The sequence below is a fragment of the Patella vulgata genome, chromosome 4, assembly GCF_932274485.2.
Source record: "Patella vulgata chromosome 4, xgPatVulg1.2, whole genome shotgun sequence".
NCBI lineage: Eukaryota > Metazoa > Mollusca > Gastropoda > Patellidae > Patella > Patella vulgata.
In genome coordinates, this window is record NC_065882.2 from 11588610 (window position 1) to 11596547 (window position 7938).

General features: G+C 36.0%; 1 long non-coding RNA gene across 1 annotated transcript; it reads left to right on the forward strand.

Moving 5' to 3' along the window:
• The first annotated feature begins 4459 nt into the window (after positions 1-4459).
• Positions 4460-7008, forward strand: LOC126819565 (uncharacterized). The gene is made up of 3 exons (XR_007679662.1): positions 4460-4614; positions 5721-5814; positions 6776-7008. It is a non-coding gene; the product is annotated as an uncharacterized LOC126819565 (long non-coding RNA).
• Positions 7009-7938: the final 930 nt, after the last annotated feature.

Here is a 7938-nt window from a genome sequence, read left to right on the forward strand (position 1 = left end):
GGCTAATGAGCACGGACATACGCCATACTGTGTGCTATGATGGAATTTGTGCCAGGACAGCGGCACTACGATCTACTCTTATATCGAATTCCAACTGTCAAGGGATCTTTTTCGTGTACGCCAAATGTTTACACGGGAGTTTATGTAGACAAGTAATCATTGTCCGCAAGATATGTCACGAAGAACGGATGGGTAAACACTGAAATTATGAACTTAAATTTTAGTTTGTAAAGATAAATTTATCTACCTAGCACCATAAGTAAGACGTTGACGCGGTTCTCCCTTGTCAGTGGCGCACGATAGAGGGCCTGGCAGGGGACAATGTATAGTCAATTGGCTGGAACGAAAACCGAGGTCCCAAGTATACATTGGCGTGAACGTAAAAGAACCCTTGACAGTTGGAATTCGGTACAAGGATAGGCCGGAGTGCAGCTGTCCGGGCAAAAATTCTATCAGCTGTCTTCAACGCAAGCTTTCCAGGAATTGCGACTGAAGAGAAATGCATTGGCTTAATGCTCCATGGCAAACTAATAAATAATGCAGATTCGAAAAGTATTCAATTTAAGAATGCTCTACCGTTCAATCATCCCAATTTAAAGCTACATTATGGGAGATTAGATAAAGAGTTAACAGTTCTCACTATAATAGTGAAAATTTCAGTCAAATTAATCAACTCTGAACCGAGAATTTAGTGAATGAATTTTCGGCGTAGCCTCGATCATCATTACTACAAAAAATAAAAACATAGTCTCTATTATCCATTTCATGATTAAATCATGAATGAATGTTGAGCAGCAAATCGGATCCTAATCCAGTAAATATCACAGGCTAGCGATGACGTCGAGAGTTGATTATGGTCTGGATAAGTTAATTAATGTCTAATTAATAATTTAGATAACATTTCAGGCCTATAGAAATACCTGCAATAGGCAGATGTAGCTCATGTATATTGTATGTTTAATAAATCGAGAGACTATATCTGAATTAAAGAAATTGAATAGCCGCTGATATGCATTAATCCCCGCAACGATTAATTATGCAACATTTAAAAAAATAAAATAAAGGACCAATCAATGGCTATGATTCAATCGTTGTAAAAGAGGGCCATCAAAAGATGTTACCTACGGCACTGTCATATTTGTAAATACTAAACAGCATTGAATCATTACTGGCCCATTTTGAAAGAGAGAAAAGGAGAGGGGGTGGGGTGGATTAACGCTCACGTGATACAATCTAGGACGAGGATGAAATAATAAAATTGCTAATAATGAATAAGTATGCCTTACTTTATTATTACTTTATACAGTTACTAAATGCCCCAAACGGATTATTGTAAATGAAGCTGTTGTATTAGATGTTATAGAACTCGAAACAACTAAACACTGTACCCGTTGCCATATAGTTGTTATATACACGTAGTTCTCTCCAACAATATCGGAGTTCATCCCCTTTGTTATGAGTTAATTGCATTTATTAATTAATTGACCTTTGACCTTTTTAGTGAGAGTTGAAACTAAGATGGGGTCGTATTTAATCTGGCTTAAGAAATTAGAAAAGAAATCCAAAAACATCTGGATGAAACAATATTAACCGATGCCAACACCACACTATGGCGTAATGAAAACAACAATATTTTTAAATAGTTTGATACGGAAAAAAGGGTTTGCTGCTTCACCTTCATGTTAGCTTTGATTCCACAAGATTTGGAAAACTTTTTAATTTCGCTGCACTTTATTTTTTTAAAATTTTTGATGGAGTCGTTTTTGGTCTGGCTTAAGGAAATAGTAAAGAAACCCATGAACATCTGGATAATACAACATAACCGATCACAGCACCACAAGGTGGAGATGCCGCTTGTCGTCAGCGAGTGATTTCGCCTATTTTTGGTGCCTGTCATTTTGATGTGTGGCACATTTTTCTGAGACCGACTATGTTTAGCCAACGTTTATTAACCTACAGCAGCAGACGAATTTTTTTTTGCAAACGTTTGTTACAGCAGCGACGAGTTTTTTTGTGTCAATCTTTTTTGTGTGACACCAGCGTGATATTTTGTGTTTTCGTGTAGTTTTGGACATGGATATTAAAGATTTCTTGATGCCTTTTGTTTTATGTCAGTATTTAAGTTTTTGAACGAGTTTGGTTTCATCGCACGTGTCATTGATTAAAATCAAGTCAAGATGGCTGACAATTTCTTAAAATTTTATGATTTCATCAATTTGGACATTGCGAGTGACAAATTATTCGTGATAATTTTATTTCTAGTACCCGGAGCAACTCCTTTGAGTGATTATTTACCTTGGACGCCACCCTGCAAAAGGCATTTTGTCTTTTTAAGGAAACAAGATGAAATAGGCCTTCTCACCAATCTCACGTTTCAAATCCTAGCTGGACTAAGCCTATTATGTTGCTTCTCTACCAGAGAAACACTTGTCTGTGAAATCACCCTAGGTGGATGCGGACGTAAAACCCCCACGAAAGAAGAAGATCCCATCAGTTCATTAAGGATATGTTAGTCCATATGACCTAGCCCTTGGAAAAGATCTTCGTAATTTAACTAATATTGTATGGAGTTAGTGTCTATTTCAAGCATTTAAAGCAAAAGTTTGCCAATATTTTAAATCTTGTATTGGAATTACAAAAACGCAAACAGTTGCAAAATGATAGTATAATACCATTCAATTGGTAGAAATCTTATGTATAGTCTAAGACAGTGTATGTGCGTACATGTTCTTAAAACTTTATCTTATAGTCTCACATTAAATAGTAAGAAGTTACACGGAGATTGATGTGAACCAACCGTAGTACATCAGGTATTTGATAGGACGCATTTTATATTAGCCACATTACAAGGTAAACTCCTTCCTGATGTAGATAGTATTATTAATAGAATGAAACCATGTTTCATTAGAACAAAAAACCCGGCTAAGACCTTTTGTCATATAGATAACTTGAAGTCTAACTTAAAGGGAGTAACTATGACACGACACTAGAGAATATTTGTCAATTTACAGATGTAAATGATAATTTCATGCCCGAATATGACGATTCTTCTATTTTGTATAATAGATTTACCAGTCGTCTATTAAATATGGATTCATTAATTCAGAATAATCATGCAAATCTTAACTTGGCTTGTATGGGTATTTCAACAGATTTTTATATGCAAGATGTAGATTTAAATAGAAACATTTATATTAAGAAAGGACGTTTCAGCATGGGCATTTTGATATGAATGATCCTACAATTTCAGAGTGGATTCATGTAAGAAATGAAAAGACGTTATGTGATATTGCTGAAAGTCTTATCGAGAATAATCCACTTACTATGTATTTATTCATCAAGTAAAGGTTACAACATGACAACAATAAATTGTTCGTAATCTACATCAATCTTTTACGTCCTAATAATTTTGTGAGTAATCTTATGGGTTGTAGATATTTTACTTTGATCAAAGTCATAATCAGATGTTCTTTTGATTTTTTTCTCCACATACTATTAATATTATTAATTAATATGTTATCAATTTGCTTGATTATAGAATAATTTGTAATACTTATATTTCTATTTTGTTTATTAGGTCATATTCACTATGTCCATTTATCTACGTATTCATGTATTTCAATGCCTAGTATCTTTATATATTGATATTGACTTATCGTCTAGTCATCCTTAATTTTTCTTGAATTGGGTAAATATTGTGTATTACTTGAATATCATTTTTGTATTTTCTTTATGTTTATTTTTGTCTTTTAGTATGAATAGTTATTTGATATTTTTGCTTATTGTTTCTTTTGCATGCCATTGTTTTCCGTTTCATTATGCATTTTTCCTCAGTTTGTTTCCGGGGGAGCCCTTTTCTAATAGGGGGGATGTCATATAGTTGTTATATACATGTAGGTCTCTCCAACAATATTGGAGTTTATTCCCTTTTGTTATGAGTTATTTCCTTTAATCAAATTAACTTTGACCTTTTGGTGAGAGGTGAAACTAAGGTGGAGTCGTATTTAATCTGGTGTAAGGAATTAGTAAAGGAATCCAAAAACATCTAGATAATACAACATAACCGATCCCAACATTAACCACCCCAATACCACACGATCGCGTAACGAAAACACCAACATGTAAAGGCAAATATCGGAGCACATTGACGTAGAAAATAATACTGTCTAAAATCAATTCATTATCACCAAGTTATAAGAAACCTATTTTCTGATTTCGATTTTATGTTTTGTGTTGTTATGAAATTGATTTTCAGATGGTGAGGCCAGACCAATTTAGTGCATAGTTCCTCGGAGGTCTTATTCAATACATAACACACTCAATTCTTGTGCACGATGGTTTGTACAAATTTCAAAACTTATATACGGAACGCAAAACTTTTGAACAGTGCAGCTAAGTATTTTTGTTTTTTCCCGAAGAAAGAAGCAAAACAGTGTTCCCAAATAACAGTAACTCAAATTGGCGTGGCCTAATATACACTTCTTAATACTGTGGATGCTACGCACAGGAGTGGAAAGAGGCGTACCATTTCTGAAATGAAAAGGTTACTTAAATTAAGTTTACTAATTGCAGTTATATGGTCAACCGCTGAAACATATGTTACTTACAGAAAAGGTAAGAAAACGTTTATTAAAGTAGAATATGTTGGGTTTAACGTCCCACTTTTCTGCACCGACTGGGCTAATGAAGACATCAGGCTCCGGCATGACATACGGGATTACGACGAAACCGCGGTGCTGCCTAAACTGACAATCCTTTGATAGCTCCTTCATACTAGCATTCCACAAGTTACTATAGAAAATATATTTCGTTTTATCCATAACTGACTAAATCTACACTTGTTTTTGTTTATAAATATGGTTGGTTTTTTTTGTAATAAAATATGTTTTATGAATTGAGAGTTAATATACCGATCAATAACTTTTTCTGTAGTACAAACAAAATCACGAAATAAAAATCAATTCCCAGTACATAATTCACACAATTGGTGACAGCTTGCACCTACCTTTTTTAATTGCTTTATTTTTTGTTAATATTTTCCACATGTGTAAAAAAAGAAATGGCGAATCGGCTATATATATATATATATATATAGAGAGAGAGTGCCGCCCCCTGCATCGGTTATCTGTGTTTGTGAAATAGCTTTATTTTACGTCCGCTTCCACCGAAGTGATATCGCAGACAACATCGGTTGTGTTATGTTTGCTGGTTTACATACCACTTGCTATGAACTGGTAGAGAGCCTCAAATATCGTTTTCATTTTATACGCCCACATTTCGTTTGAACACTCGACAGTCTGCATTTATATTGACGGTTGAATTTCAGCAATGATAATATACTGTCTAACGATTTGGACTATGCGTATTTGCTTTGTCTGCAACCTTTCAATTAAATATATAAACATACAGGAACTCTTGTGTCGAAAGAAATATAGCCAAGGGCTATAGCGTTAACAAGGTTTTCTAAAAAAAAAAGAGGGAGGGGGGCTGAAAGAGACCGTCGCCGAGCTCGAAATATCGATGATATTCACTCAATAAATGCTTTACAACAAAATTGAAAAAAAAATGTTGATGTATTAATTTCCCCATTGTATACCCTTACTAACCTTGAGGTAAGAATATGGTAAGAACATGTTTGTGTCGGTTTTCAGCCTCCGTAGCTCGTAAATGACAGGAATATGTATGTATTTTGATGTTCGGTTTACTTTATTTCACGACAGGTGATTGTCCAGATGGTAAAGAGGCTGGTGACGTATGGTTTACAGATGACTGTACCCGTTGCGTCTGTGAAGAGAATAGCTTTATCTGTGAAAAGTAAGTTTTCCGGAATGACTGAAAACAAAACTGTAACAATACCCGTTAGCTCCCCACATGGAGACCAAACGATACATCGATCTTCTACAGCCATAGATGATGTACTTACATGTACACTAGTCTTCTGTCACCCAATACTACTTACCCTTGGTCACTGCAGTTTTTTTTGTTGGTACATGTATGTTCCCCTGGTAAAGTTTATTTGGTTTAAAACCCACTTGTCTGTTTCATCCCGGCTAATAAAGACGGGCATAAACCGTGTAGTGGGCTATCGGGATATTGTGCCCGGGCAGCGGCGCTAATGCTTACTCTTTCTTGACCAACCAGGGGATCGAACAATGGACCTCCAGGTTGTAACACTATTATTTACGGACCTGGGCCCTGTTTCTCGAAATCTTAACTAAAGATAAAATCCAAATTTTAGTGGGTACTTCAATTTTGATTAGCTAAGCACTAAAATCAATCTAATTTTATCCAATCAAATTACTAAAATTTGGATTTTTATCTTAGTTAAAATTTCGTGAAACAGGCCGTTGGATTGTCGGTATACCACATTATTCTATTTTACCTATCAAGGGTTGTAAAAGAAATAATGTTTCTATTCGTATTGGGGAGCGACGGTGACTAATTGAGTAAGACGCTGGCTCGCTAGCCTGGAGATGGCGGGTTCAATCCCGGTGTTGGCCGAGAAAGTTCATCGGGATTTTCTGGCGTGGTTTCCCCTTGTCAGTGGTGCAGGATGGAGGGGGGAGGCTGACAAGGACAGCTGTCTAATCGTACCTAAAGTACACTTGGCAATTTAATTCGATATATTAGTAGACCATAGCGCCGCTATCCGGGCAAAATTCCCCTCATTACAACACACTGTATGGCGTATGCCCGTCCTCTATAGCCCAGTCGAAGCAGAAGAGATGGACGTTAAACTCCATTTCAATTCTATTCGTATTGTTTATATCTGTAGATGCTCCAAAGAATACACCAGTGATCGAATGGGGTGCTACATGGTGAAACTTGATGTGGAAGGAGCTAAGTATCCAATATGCTGTGTGCATTATGTTCCCGTATGTCCGAACGATCCCAACTTTAGCCAAACGAAATACGAACAATATATGGCAAACTTTAATGCACATGTATTAAAATAATGAATTTACAGTGAACGCAATAAAAAAAGACCGACCCATATTTCGTGTTCATCTTTCTCTTGCCAGGTTTACGCTGTCAACATTTATTAACAACATTACGAGTTCATCCTCTTTTGTTGAATTTACACGGTCAACATCTCTTACCACCATCTTGTTCGACATGACGCATCATGTTTCTAAGGATGCCCATGGGAAAAAACTCTATCACCCAAAAATACATTCTACTGTAGATATCGCTTGTGTGATAACTTTCATAATATACTGCGATATCTCCTGAGGGGATATCGCTTTACATGAATTTGATTGGTCAATTAAAAAGGAACTACTTTTTGAATCCAATAATATTGTTGGATAAAAGTTCCCAGTTGCCATAAACAATTACAATACTCCCCATAACCTTAAAGGAAACACTGGGTCAATAGGACTTTGCAATGTGGGACTTGCTGTCATAAAATGATGTATCAGGTTCAGTACAATTAAATCTATACCAAAGAATTATATTTACTTATTTGTCCGCGGAAGAAAGGGTTAAGTGATATCCCCAAATTTTCGTTGGGCTCACCGCCTAAACTACATACAGGGCAACAAATGGCCATGTCTTTACACTAAATTTTGTATGAAGTTGACCAATGAAATTTTGATGTATACTAAAACCGTGTTATTATCCACTGTACATATCATCTTAACCAACCTCTCAACTCTGTTATCCTTCCGCATCTAACCCGTGAATATTTACCAAAAATGGGCAGAAAATGTAAATTCGCCAGGCTGAAAAATCAACAAAAATGGTCATGCACAATCCGAAGCAAGGGAAAGAAAAAGAAGACCTACAAATTGTTGTCTGCCCCCATATTGGGTCGTTGGAGTTCCATTATGTCCCTGAAGCAACCGCGAGTTTTACATTTTTGACGTTGCTAGATTGCTTTGCAATTTCCGAACTTATAGCTACGTTACGCCCCTTTACTGTAGACACGTGAACAGC